We start from the raw sequence: 15,333 nt of genomic DNA on the forward strand, positions 1-15,333 counted from the left end.
ACAAAGAATCTGAACCGGTGAGCGACATCTTCCTCTTGGGTAGATTCATTTCAAGGTATGTAATATGATTCAGAATAGATAATAAGTATATCTGACGGAAACAGGCAACACTACCTGATGCGAGACATTTCTTCGCTCTTCTTTATGAAAATAATCAATATGAAAGGGACCGCCAGTCTGGCTTAATTATCAATTACATCCATGCCTCGTTGTTCCATCAGTGGTGAAATTAGGAGCTGCACTTGTAGTGATGTGGCACATATGCCCCATTACACCATTGATTCAGTAATGTTGCAAGAATTGATCGCAAAGATCATCCAATAGTCCAACGGGCATCGAGGGCAAGGGTATGCTCGCTGCTAAGATACACACATACCATGCTAAGAGCATGTCGTGTTGTAAGAAAGGGTATTGCATTTTGTGATGTGGAATATCTATGTATTTACTGAGGTTCATGTATGCGACTTTATCTTTAACCAATAGCATTCTCATTTTGACCTATGTAGGGAATCGAACCCGGATCGTCAACGTGAAGAACCAGTGCTTTATCCACTAGGATACTCTTCGTTCAGCTGATCAACTTCTCATTGATTTTCTTCGGCTGCATCTCTGTGGAATTCTCTCCTGACAATATCCCGTTTCTTTCTGCTTCTAAATCTTGATAGAAAACGTACCTCTCTCAGCACTACTTAACGTGCAACTAGCTGAATACAAATGATATGTTGCAGTTCATTTATTAACTCTCATATTAGTTTGTATTTGCCTTATATCGCAAGCGCTGCAATATTTTCTCACGAAAGAATATATCACCGATTATATATACCACTGGAGACGCTATGGTCAGAAGAAGTTATTCAAGCTGTTGTGTTCAATACGAGCTCTATGTATTGTTTATATCCAAGTGTATTCGCTCTTAACAGCCATGCACATATTTATGACTCGTTCACACGGTCTACTCCCCATCGTTTATTCTTTTTTATGCCAATACTGAAAATGAGAAAAATAATAATCATTACAACGGTCTGCTTAGAAGTAATGAAACTAACCTGGCAATAATCTTTCTAGCTATTAAACGGTCTAGTGGAGAATTGTGATGTATTATTTTGTATATTCTTTACTTTTTTGTCTATTCATTTGCATGCTTCTTATTTTCCATATGTCTGCCATGCAAGCACTTGTCTGACTTCGGAAGTGTTTTCTGTCCCCTTGGTTGTCCTTTAGGGAAATCGTGCATTTGTTACAAAACAGAACGTCATTTGCTGATGTTATTAATGGGCTTACAGTGATGTTTTACACATTATTTATCCACGTTGAAATATCAGATTCTTTGAGAAGAACATTTAGGAAGCTTCAGGACAATATCACAAGGACTCCATGCTTTGCAACTGACATCACATTCAATAACTTCCATAGTGATGTGAAGCACATTACCCTTTTTATGAAGAACACATTCTTTTATTCTTTGTAAATAAAGTGACTTAACCCTTTCCATAGCCAATAGAAATTTCTGTATAAAGCAGTGTCGAGTGTACGATTCCGACTCATGAACATGTTTTTATGAATCACTTTCAAATAGTGATGATACCAGGTGTTCGCGACCCGTGAAGAATAGATCTTCAGCAACCAGTGCTTGCCGAAAAAAGTGACTATGCTTGTCGTATGAGGCGACTAACGGGATCGGGTGGTCAGACTCGCTGACTTGGTTGATACATGTCATCGTATACCTATTGCGTGGGTCGATACTCGTTAAGTCAATCACTGGAATATCTGGTCCAGACTCGATTATTTACAGACTGCCATCATATAGCTGCAATATTGCGGCGTTTAACGACAAACAAAGACCTAAAGCATAAGTTACACTTCTTGGCCAAATTACCTTGTTTTGACTTTGTCATTCCGAGCAGATTTCCGATTCATATGCATAAAGAAACAGATCCTGAAGAAGGGGAGCACAGTTGGTGTCCATGGGGATGCCTACCTCTTGCCTAAATGACTTTTCCTATTTTTTACGTAGATATTTTCAATGAGTCCAGCTTTTCACATATTTCTTTCTCAGTGAACTTCAGATGGCATTTGCTATCATTTTTGTCAAATTGTCCTAAACCTCAGACTTAAATAACAGAATATATTACCTCTGAATATATAACTGAACATGGGGTCGCCTCGGAGTTAGTATACTGTATAAAAGTGGGGTTTTCGTGTTAAACTGCGGTATGGCATCTCAGTGGGCTAGCACTATAAATCGGCATCAGTCCGGACTAGTACAAGCAGCCACACACACACACACACGAGCATGCAAGTCGCTATATAAGTGCAATAATCTTGAACACGACGTTAACCCCATGTCACCTCACCTCACATTCCCGACTTGACAAAGCTGATATTGTTCAAAGTGGTTGAGACACAAGTGTAATTGTCAACTTTTGCAGGTCAAGGGATGAGATAAACATGTGTCTTGGCAGGAAAAGAATAAGTACTGATATTTGTGGTCTTGTGATCCGGCATAAACTGTTATTGCCTTCAAGTGAGATACAAAACGTGACTAAACGTGACGGAACGTTACAGCACTATATGCTTTATCGTCATTATACTGTTTGGTGAGGTGTTACTATCAACATTTAGAGTAAAAAATGAACATGAGTTAAAACGCCTCTGGTCAGTAAATGCATTCAAAGGCTCTTTTCGTCTATGTCTATTGCCATAAAACACGAAGTTTAGTACTTGCAACGTGTAACGGATAACAATCCGACGCGGTATTGTCTCGTTAAAGTAAATATTCATTAACCAGTTCGTTATATGGTAAATTCAATGGTTAGTTTCTTTGGGTAATCGTGAGGGCCAGACATTGACTTGTACAAACTTGTTGCCATGTAGTAAGTAAGGCGGTCTACATCATCAAAACAAGGGGGTGTTCCTGCGGCGGTCTTGAATCCCTGCTTCTACACGTGTTGGAGAAGGTATATATTTGTCTTCTTTCTGTTCTCCCTGTTTCGAGAAGTAAGCAAGATCGCAGAAATAGGTCAATATACGGTTTGATATTTATTTGACATTTGCGTTTCACCTGACTTACATTTTAACATTGTCATTATTTTTTTCTCCATCGATAATACTCTTTTTGAAGAAAACGTGATTGCAAAAACACTCCTAAATAACAGTACCACATACACATCACAATCAGCATTACCGAAAAAGGTTAACTGTACAAAAAATGCTGGAAAAGATGAGTATTCTTCAGACTGTTGAAAAAAAGATTAAAACAGTTTGTCAGTCACAAAAAGTAAATTGGCGCAAGATGGTTTTAAAACACAGACACACACACGCACGAACACACACACACACGCGCGCACACACAAACACGTGCGCACAGGCACACACACGCACGCACACACGTGCGCACACGCACACACACACAAACACGTGCGCACAGGCACACACACGCACGCACACACAAACACGTGCGCACAGGCACACACACGCACGCACACACACGTGCGCACACCCACACACACGCGCGCACACACATGCACGCACGCACACACACACGCGCAGACACACACGCACGCACACACACACACACGCACACACACACAAAGATGTACAATACCTCTCATCCTTTGACATATTTTGCTTTTGTCACCAATGGATATCGAATCTATACCATGAGGGTGTTACTATTAAGTGACGGGTGTTTTGTAGAGGATTAAAGGCTCGAGCTGCAACGAAGATAGTAACAAATACTTCTGTCTCAGAAACTAAATGACGCAATCGGGATAATCAAAGGGCAGATATTTATGCACAAGTGGAAATATGGAGTTTGTATTTCTGGCATTTGGCGAGTGAAACACTTTGGACAAATAGTATTGAGAAGGTTATAGCTGTCGGCAAGCTTCGTAGTTATCCATGTACGTCGGTTAATCGAAACGTTCATTGCTTCACATAAAAATCGTTCACAATCAAAACATTTCACACACTATTTTTCATATAATCTCCTTTGACATAATGGGTCTGGTACTCGCTCAACACTGATCCCAATATCGTCAGCGATAAGCTGAATTGTAACAGGTCGATCAACCATAGCCATGCGGTAGGCAGCCTCCACTTGAATTTCAGGCGTGGTATCGTAAGGACTACCAGACCTGCCTCTCTCAAATTCAGAGCCCATTTCCTAACAGTTGAATACAACCCTGGTTAGGCTCATCATCAGATCAGGGCCCTTGCCCCCTCTACACGCAGCCCAGACAGCGACTTCTCCCAGGAAGCGCTGCCAAGTCAAACCCACCCAGAACTTTTCGGAACTCCCCAACACTGCAGCCTTCTGCATTACCCAGATTGTCAGAAGGGCTGTATTCCTGGTAGCTAGCCAGGGTACTCTCCCAATGTCAGTCAACAAATTGGGAGGTGCCAAACCTAAGGCACCGAAAACAATGGGGAGTCGGACAACTTGGTACTTGGGATTATTATTATCATTATTGTTATCATTATTATCATTATTGTTATCATCATTATCAATATCAATGACTCCACACTCAGCAATATTCCAGCTATATGACGGCAGTCTGTGAAGATACAGAGCATCGATCTACACAATTGGGATACGAAGACATGCATCAACCAATTCAGCAAATCTCACCACCCGATCCGTTGACACGCAACGACACGCATTGAAGAGCAATTCTAACCTGGATCTTCACGGGTCATATGTCTAATGGCATATCAGTAATTAGTAATTGCTTGAAACTATCTAATGGGAAAATTCTAGGATGGTTAATCTTTTTAAACTCATACTATAATTTTAAATATAGTATTTTGTATTTTAGCAATTATTGTATTGTATTGTCAGTATGAAAAAAAACATCGGTTGCGTGTTCTGTGTACAATGACAACATAGCGATTATCTTGTTCTGTTTTGAAAGTATAAAAACAAGTTCATTTTAACTATGTCATGAAAGGTATATAATATGTTAATGTTTGAAACTCATAACGGGACTTTAAGTTAAACATCTGTCGTTCTATTTGTTTACTGTTTTGCTATTGTTTTACCATATAAGTCATCTGCTGTAATATTTGTTTACTGTTTTGCTATTGTTTTACCATGTAAGTCATCTGCTGTAATATTTGTTTACTGTTTTGCTATTGTTTTACCATATAAGTCATCTGCTGTAATATTTGAAGGTTCAGGACAAACCCAAATGAATTACTATCAACAGACATTTGGGGCAGCACTTTCGCTTATCATAATGTAATTACATTTCTTCAACAGGTTGCGTTCTCAACTGTTCGTGACTCGATTGAATAAATGGAAATGTCAACCCACATGATTAGCCATCATTTCTATAAAAACCACGATCGTGACTTCAAAACATATTTCATCACATATCTTAGATATGGTAAAAACATGATGTCGGACACTAAAGAAACAGGCAACGGCAGCCCCACTTAAGACAGGCACGAAATCGATATATTGTAATCCCAAGTAGAGATCATAAGGTTTGCTGTAGAATGAACTTGATGATGAACTACAGTAGACCCAGCTTCTGAACCTAACCACCGGATGAAGGACGGATTTTGTCTGAAATATTTCTAAGAAGTCTTGATCGTAAAAAGTCTCAACCTGTTAAACATCTCTACTCATCTATTACGAAGAAATAGCTTATGTACACTTGACGGTAAGCTTTAGCATTACATGGTGTATTTCTTCCAGATCACTCGTTGGCACGCTCAGAACACACAGAAATCAAAACACTCAAATACCCTCGGAGTTGTGAGACTTGTTAAGGACAGAAACATCCGACTCCTTGCAATGGCAGACATATTCCTTTAATCAAAAGATATGTCATTTCTAGACAGAATAGTCTCTATTTGCAAACAGTACTATGTGGCCTTTATTACCAATGTAAACGCACGTCTATGAAGTATGATTGCGATGTTGATCATACCTATTGATATGATCATCCAATACAACCATGGGTAGTTTACCTCCTTGATGACGGTGCCTGTGACTCAGTCCGAATTTCCCATTCATAAACGGAGACTGTTTGTAAATACTACTTCCAGACTATGACCGAATCTTCAAAGAATACAGGACAGGAATCGGAGCTGATTCAACATAGGAGGAAGCTAAAATACAGGATATGATCAGTATTTCAATTTTCATCTCAATGATCTATCGTACTTTGGATTTGTTTTTGAACACACGTACTTTAACTCTTTTGAACGGTGTGGTCATCGCAATGTACCCACCATAAGGCTACACCACTGTCCCTACTCACTTAGAATTAAATAAAGTGAGTGAGTTGGGTTAAACGCCGCTTTGAACCGTATTCCAGTTACATTATCACAGCCTGTCAGCTTGATGTGGGAGGAAAGCCCCAAGTGATGCAGATCTTAGACGTTTACCACTTCGGTAAAACCCACGAGCACGGGTATGGTGCTGACAAACCTACAAACATAATCGGGGGTACCGGGATTTGAAACCACGGTCATAGGTTTCTTTGCAAAACGAATTGCAGCGTCTTAGAAAACTTTAAAATAGCTTAAATAGTGTTGGCGACATGAATCTAGTACATAATTTTTCTCCAAACGGCCACTGGGATAACGAAGGGACAAGACCCTTCGGCAACATGTATAGCAACATGTATGTTAAATATTTGAAACTGGTGACTGAGATAACTAACAGTTGTCCCGGGCGGCAGCTCAATACAGTGCGTAGCTTCAAAGTTCCAATACTGGTTGTAATTCATGACACTTTACTGTCTTCACGAACATTATTAAATAAACATTGTAAATGTGACCCTTGATGCGTCTGTGGAGAGACGCTGTGCTTCTAAGTCACCTCATAGACACATATGTTATAAGTTCTGACGGCGTTCTTCATCAATGCTAACTTATGAGGATTACTAACGATGTTTGTATTTTCCCTCACATAGAGGTGGACATCCACCTGGAAGATGATGCATGTTTTGACCATCGTAAACATGGGTTATAGCAATTGAAAGACGGACTTCAACCAGGAAAGATGTTTTATCTTAGTCGAATGCTGACACTGTATCTAAATATGTTGGTATACACTCAATCTATTACTAAATCTAGTACAAAGAGTAAGTAGATAAAACAAAACAGATTGATTTGTTGTGCTTTCTATTTTGTAAGTAGTGATTGAAATGAATTGCATACATGTTCCAAACATATTATTCGCAGTCAGTTTTGTCTGCACGAATGTCCCTTGGCTAACATTCCTATGAAAAATATCATTTGAAGTGATGTAGTATTACATATATAATTAATCACACACCTGGTGGTTTTCTTTGGGATAATTAAGGAATATTTCCCCTCGTTACAATCTTAGAAATATATATATTTGCGTTATTGAAAACGTTGGCATACAACTCTTGCACAAACGCCTCAGTAAAGTTTTTAAACAGTTTTGTGGCAGACATGTGGAGGTCAATTCCAAAATGTGACGCATCAGTGACGAAAAATGATGCTCCGATGCAATTCTCGATTTTGACTTGCACCATACTATCCCGGTTTTTTAGGTGAACAATTAACCTGCCTTTGCGTGTGTTTGTGACAGAGTCCACCGGTGGGGAAGGATACGGTCACCTTATCGTGAACACATGGTGTCATCTATTATTTGTTTGTAATTCATGAACACATGCTCACGGTAGAGTCGGAATCTTTCAATGAACAATGCTATTAGTAAAGATTTCTTATGATTATGGAAATGTTTTTGCCTCTAATATTGTACATATTAGTGTAGATCTTGTTAGGATTTGGAACAAATTACTTTTTGATAGCTTTACTGCATGTAGCTCGATGTGTTATAAAATATGATTAAGAACTGCTAATACATTTATCAAGGCAATTACACTAATAGGAGTTTCAAAAGTATGAGATGGGGCTTTTGTATTTCCATTGGGATGAAATTATATATACACAATGCATTAATATGTTTGTATAGTTTTAATTGAAGACGCATTATAATGAAAGGAATCTGTCACGTAGCCAGTAATAAGGAAGTAAATCAACAAGACAAATAAATACAAAATGCATGACAAGAATGATTTGATAATAAATAAAAGCGACAAAACCCGTCCAATAAGCATCAGCATTCTCTGCTAAAACAGAGTCATTTTTGCGTCAAACTTGGAAACCTCCTTCACATATTTAGTGACGATATCCACAACCGTGATACACATTCATCTGTTACATCAGTTTTTAAAGGCAGAATGAACGAATAACGTATTCCGTCATCTTAAAGGATAATGTGATATGTTGCATTTTTCTGAAATAATTTCATGAGTGTAATTTTTAATAGTTTCAATTATGACGTCAATGCAGGAATCTGATATCATTTTATTTCATTATAAATCATTAAGCGAGTTCCCAGTTTTTCATTTTTATATACATTACACTGACAGCAGGTTGATCGCGTTTCTGTTTATCTCTCACTTTAGCGTTAATTTCAAAATTTTGTTCTCATCAAAACTGGTGGCAATGCATTTTATCTCCTTAAAACGTTTCGCTGGCGCCACGGACGGTGCATCACACATTCAGAAAATTGTATTATTATGAAATATGTTATGCTTCCTTTTGTATCTCTCAATCATGTTTTGGTAAAATATCGCCAAGTTTAACGTTGGTTTGACCTGTGTCATGACATGCCTATACGTCTTGTAACTCACGTGTAGATACTAAAATACTCCTTGTAATCAGTTAACAAGGTAGTGCCATAACTTCCTGTATACGCCCCATCTTACAATGTAGGTGCAAAAGAGTCTTTGTAGAATTCTCTACAGGCGATTTTGAGTAACTGGAATATTTAATAATACAGGGCGCCTGTACGAGATTCTTGGAAATTTGAACACAATTTCATTTCAAACATTCTGTCACATATTGATTTGTTTAATTTCACCATGCAAGCATTACTGATATTTTGTGCTCATTAATATGACGACTGTGTCAATAAAGAATTTCGTCAAAAACAAGATCATGACGTCGATGACAGAAATGACACCCAGTCCGAACCAGGTGTCGCATTTCTGAATAAGATGGTGATTGTGCTTCACTTGGTTATATTTGGAGTGCCCCAGGGATGCCACAAAATGTCACGTAATTTAATTTTGATCAAGTTTATCTCATTTGATTATGAATACAGTATATACCAAAGAATACATAGTGACAACATATTCATCGTTTCTTTAAGCCCTGACATACATCCAAACGAGTGGGCTGGGTTAAAGGTCTCTTTAAACAGTATATATATATATATATATATATATATATATATATATATATATATATATATATATATATATATATATATATATATATATATATATATAAACAGTATATATCAAGGTGTTGCAGGTTTATTAGGAAGCCCAAATGTTGTAGGTCCCAGTCGTTTGTTACTTTGGTAACACCACGAGTTCGGGTATTACACTGACATTCTATGAATCGCACAGTCTCTTTTCGCTTGACCTTTACCGATTGAGCAAACCACATGTCACGTTTATCCCTTAGTATCTACCTATTGAGCAAAACAAATATCACGTTTATCCATTAGTATCTACCTATTGAGCAAAACAAATATCACGTTTATCCATTAGTATCTACCTATTGAGCAAAACAAATATCACGTTTATCCATTCGTATCTACCTATTGAGCAAAACAAATATCACGTTTATCAATTAGTATTTACTTATTGAGCAAAACAAATTTCACGTTTATCCATTAGTATCTACCTATTGAGCAAAACAAATATCACGTTTATCCATTAGTATCTACCTATTGAGCAAAACAAATTGTACCCCGACGGCATTGGCTAATACTCATAATATCGACCACTTGTTCGTCTAACACGCCCGACCCTGATATAGGTGAAATATTGCTGCGTCAACAGTTTATCCCATTCAGCCATGGAATTTCACCAATCCAGCAGAGCATTTAACACATTCTTCCATACCAATTTACCAATTCAGCAGAATATGAAGCGCGATCTTCAATGACATTCTGTCAATTTAGCCAAAAATGAAGCACATTTATCAATTCGGAAATGCAAACAGCACAATCTTCACTGACATTTTACCAATTCAGTAAAACATGCAGCACATTCTTCACTGACATTCTTCTAATTTAACAGTACATGCAGGACATTCTTCAGTGGCATTCTACTAATTCAACAGTATGTGCAGGACATTCTTCAGTGACATTCGCCTGATTCCGTAGAACATGCAGCACATTCTTCAATGACATTCGACTGATTCCGTAGAACACGCAGGACATTCTTCAGTGGCATTCTACTAATTCAACAGTACATGCAGCACATTCTTCAATGACATTCTACTAATTCAACAGTAGATGCAGGACATTCTTCAGTGACATTCTACTAATTCACCAGTACATGCAGCACATTCTTCAATGACATTCTACTAATTCAACAGTACATGCAGCACATTCTTCAATGACATTCTACTAATTCAACAGTACATGCAGGACATTCTTCAGTGACATTCTACTAATTCACCAGTACATGCAGGACATTCTTCAGTGACATTCTACTTATTCAACAGTGCATGCAGCACATTCTTCAGTGACATTCTACTAATTCACCAGTACATGCAGGACATTCTTCAATCACATTCAACTGATCCCGCGGAACAGACTACAGATTACTTTCACTCCTGACGATCTTTCGAAAACGCAGAATGCACAACGTTATTCCCAACATTTTCACCCCGGCCGACAGAGCCATGTTGTGAACACTTCATTACTACCAAAGTCACTGCGGTTTTCAGTGTATAGAGACATTTGTTTGATTTTGTCCATCAATACTGTCCCAGGCTAAGTGTGATGGCGATACAAAGTTCCCTGATATGATGTTTTTATTGATGTATTTGACTACGGACCATTTAACTGTGGACCAGAACGTGCAGCCCAACACGTGTGCACGTTCAAACACGACCCGGCTCATAATATTAGATATGTTACTTATTTCTATTTGCTGTCGAGGTGCAGAAGAAAAGATCAAACATGTAAAATCGAACCATTTGATGTAGTTACGACAATGACATTGTTTTTTCACCAAACATTGCCACTTGTATTACAACAGACCTAAGCCGAGTTCTCTCAGCCAGGCCTATATAGTAATGGGAAGTAGGAAGGGGTCGGGGAAGTACCGTATTATACCTCTAAGGCGGTCTTTGAGGTTTTCTGTTCTTTGTCACTCTCTGAATTAGACAAGGTTAGACTGAGAATCATGCGTTACAGTGATGGGAACATTGACCAGCCTTCTGACATTCTTTATTGGAATCTTGAGAGGTCTAGCTTTACATTTATGATGACAGTCTCGACGAGTGTAATCTTGATTAAAGGGAAAAGTTGTAACGGTGTTGGTGTATTCTGGTTGTTTGATGTCATTCATTAACTGTATGTACAGATACATTTCCTTCATGGCTACTCAGACTGCCGTGACATTTGTACAGACGCTTGAGCCGCTTCAACGTTCTAAAATATCTAGGAACATAAACATTTGTTTAGGGATTCGGAACTTTGCGAAACTTCTTTTGCTTGTTATAGGATTCTATGTCCCCAAGTCCTGAATGTGTCCGTAAACATTACCAAGCACACATTAAACCGAGTGCAATTCAAAAAGATATGTAATATGTCTTAATGAACAAGGCAGTGTAGGATTTCTTTGATGTAACACGATCAAAGTTAATATGTAAAAACATATACCATGTCTGGAAAATGAAATGTAAACATTTTCAGGAACAATTATTTCAACTGTTATTGTTAGGGATTCTTATATAATCACAACTTTCCGAGTTTTCTATTTCATTTATATTAATCAATCAATGCAATATTATGTCTTATTCTGGTATCCAAAGCCGCGATATTGCTGAAATGTTGCTAAAAGCAGCGTTAAACAATACTCACTCACTTTCTGTCTCATTCGGCGAACATAATTTGTATTTTCCTTTAGTATTAATCTTATAAACAAAATAAACTTTAAAACAATTTTAAAAAGGTCCATTTTCTGTCCCTTTATCTTGACTGTCTGGTTTATTTACAGGCCGCCGTCGCATGGCAGGAGTACTTCTGTGCAGCGTCAAACAACAAATTTAAACGCTTTTTATGCAAATCACGTGAGTGACGGGTACTACCGGCAGAGCAGGACATGATTACACATTTCGCGAACACCCGGTGTCAAACCTGATTTTCAGTGATCCATTCACATAAGTTTCACTGTTATTTCGCCTTCATGCCCGATAAAATCTGTTTCGGAGAATAATCGAAACGTTGCATTGACGCGTTATATTGCCTACTGAAATTCAAATGAAATATATGCTGACATACTTATATTTCTTATTATAATCAGCTTAAGAATTCCACCGCATCTCCTTTTCACATTAGACTATTTGGTTTCACTTGTCTCCATGCTATATATATATTCAGTAGACTAATCCAGATCTTTCACGCATTTCTCTCTGGCTGGTACATATTAATTAAACATGTATTAGAATTTGATACATAAGTCTGCCATGATGTCATCATTTAATACTAGACATGTGAAGATAGTCATTACATTTATACATACATCACCAGTAGTTGGTATATAGTTAAACCGGTAGAAGAATTCTAGTCTTCTTATTGTATCTATCTGTTTGATATATAAGTATAGCAATCAGTTGTCTGCCATGTAATACCGGATACTAAGTGAACATGATCATTATGTCTATACACATATCTCCCGAGGGTGATTGCGATAATTCACCGGGCGCCTGGATGAACTTGGAGAAAATGCCTTTCTAATACACAAATCTGGTGATCAAGCTCCTGATAACAGTCTTCCACGGTAAGGATATTTGTATTCTAGATCGTATAAAGATGCAATTTTATACTTAACTTATACTCAACCAGGTTGTAATGAAACCCAAGAAGTAGGGGACATACAAGTTTCATAACAATCGAGTTTCGTGACAGAATAGTATTCATTACACAGCTATAGTCAGCAAAATGACCACTTATTTCATAGGACATTTTATTGCATTCACTGGATATTCTCCTTAAATCTGCATCAGTAAATGGCGGGTATTGCGTAGCTTTTATTCTGCAAATGGGGTAATCTCGTTACTTGCAGACATTGACGAACCATGTCTCACGACATTGAAGCTTGTAAAATAACGAATCATAAGAAGAAATGATGTTTCTAATATTTCAGGGTTCATATTTATTGTGACCGCCTCCATGGTCCAGTGGTAGAACGTCCGCCCGGAGTCCGGGGTTCGATCCCCGGCCGCGTCATACCCAAAAACGTTAAAAGATGTTCCCCTGTCTGGCGCTCCACATTAAGGGGCTAAAACAAGGACTGGTCGGCTCGGCATTAAGAGGCTAAAACAAGGACTGGTCGGCTCGGCATTAAGAGGCTAAAACAAGGACTGGTCGGCTCGGAATCAGCATAGGGTGACTGAGTGGGATAATCATGTTAAACTGCGGAATGGTATCTCAGTGGGCTAGCGCTATAAATCGGCATCAGTCCGGACTAGTACAACCCCACTTCACCTTACCTCACCTCATATTTATTGTACAGTCACAAGGAAGATTTTAAACTATATTTGACACTCAGCATCTGCCAAGATAGACACGCAGATGATGACAATTTACGTCAAACAGGTTATGACAATTTACGTCAAACAGAATATAGTCACTTTGCCAAGAAGTGTGAAAAAAGGTTGAGAACGTATATTTTTATGGTATTTAGTCGGCTACTGTGAAGCCTGTTAGGTGAAGTCCAGCTCACATTTACACGGATCGGGAGACCGGACAAGCGGGTGGGTGATACGACGTTCTTAACTCTAGTATTGCGTGTAAATAGACAAGACAAACGTCCATGGTACGATTCCGACTACATCGCAAATATGTGTTTATGAATCACTATCGAATAGTAATGATACCAGGTATTCACCCATCTTCCCGCGGCAAGGGCGTCAACTGACTACAAAAGTCAAGTTTCCACCCTTGGCGAACAAGCCTGGAATTTCAAGGCTCGATCAGTGGCAGTTACGAGTTATGTCCCTTCTATTGACCAATCAGATTCAATCTCTCATATCACTTGCATTTGCTTCAAACAAAAGGCGGTTCCCAGTCAAGACGATCTGATCGATTATCAAGATCTAGAGTGTAATAAAACGGGTGTTACCTCGCGAAGTGCATGAAATCATGTGAGGACCTTGATTAAAAACATAAAAAGAGATGCAAAATATCTGTCGACGCCCAGTTGACGGTACACAGGCTTAGCAAATCCTGCAGTCGACCGAAATCTGCACGTTAAAATCCATGTTGTTTACGAACCGGGTGTCGATTTCGTTCCGCAGTTTTGATTGGACTATGCATAGACTCGTTAGTCCAGTCAAAATGTAACTCCGGAATTCCAGCCTAGTTCGGCAAGGGTGGAAACTGGACTTTCATAGTAAACATCCTTGCCTCGGTAAGATGGTGTTCACGTAAAGGTGAGCGTAACCTGGACATATTGATGGTCACTGATTTTGAAACTATGTGTTTGAAAGATTGACTGAGACCTTGTAACGCTTATCAAGCAATGTCGTATGATGCTGTTTGAAATCTTCGTTGACATACCTTACTCGTTTGTACCTCAGGAGTCGGAAACTGTAGACACCAAGAGCTGGAACGGCTGGAAATAATGTTCAACATAAAGGGAAAAAGAATGAGTATTTGAAAGTTGTATGTTCTGCTTAGAGAGCGAAAGGTAGGTGGTTCCATCCGCTAGCCACGTCATATTAACGTACGCCAAAAGAAAGTATTTGTTGTTACCTTGCCTGGCGTTACATTGCCTTGGGATTGTCCTGGAGTCAGTATACTGTATCTGAGTTGGGGGTCCATGTTAAACTGCGGCAAACTATATTAAACCGGCATTAGCGGAACTATGATAAGAAGCCACACACGTGCGTGGACGTCGCTGTGAGAAATAATCTTGAACGCAGCGATAAATCTAAATTCACCAAAAATATGTACAATGCCCCATCATTATGTCATGTGTATGATAAGGATGTAACGGTTGGCACTAATTCGAGTGAGTGATTTGGGTTTAACGCCGCTTTGAACAGTATTTCAGTTACATCACGGCGTGTCAGCTTAATGTGGGAGGAAAACTCGAAGTAATGCAGGTCTCGATTGTATACCACTTTAGGTGAAACCAACGAGCACGGGTATGGTGCTGACAAACCTAGAAACATAATCGGGGCGAACCGGGATTCGAACCCACGCTCATAGATTTCTCTAAAGCGAATCGCCTCAGGCGACTGGTCCAC

The sequence above is a fragment of the Haliotis rufescens genome, unplaced genomic scaffold, assembly GCF_023055435.1.
Source record: "Haliotis rufescens isolate VD_foot unplaced genomic scaffold, xgHalRufe1.0.p SCAF_39, whole genome shotgun sequence".
Taxonomy (NCBI): domain Eukaryota; kingdom Metazoa; phylum Mollusca; class Gastropoda; order Lepetellida; family Haliotidae; genus Haliotis; species Haliotis rufescens.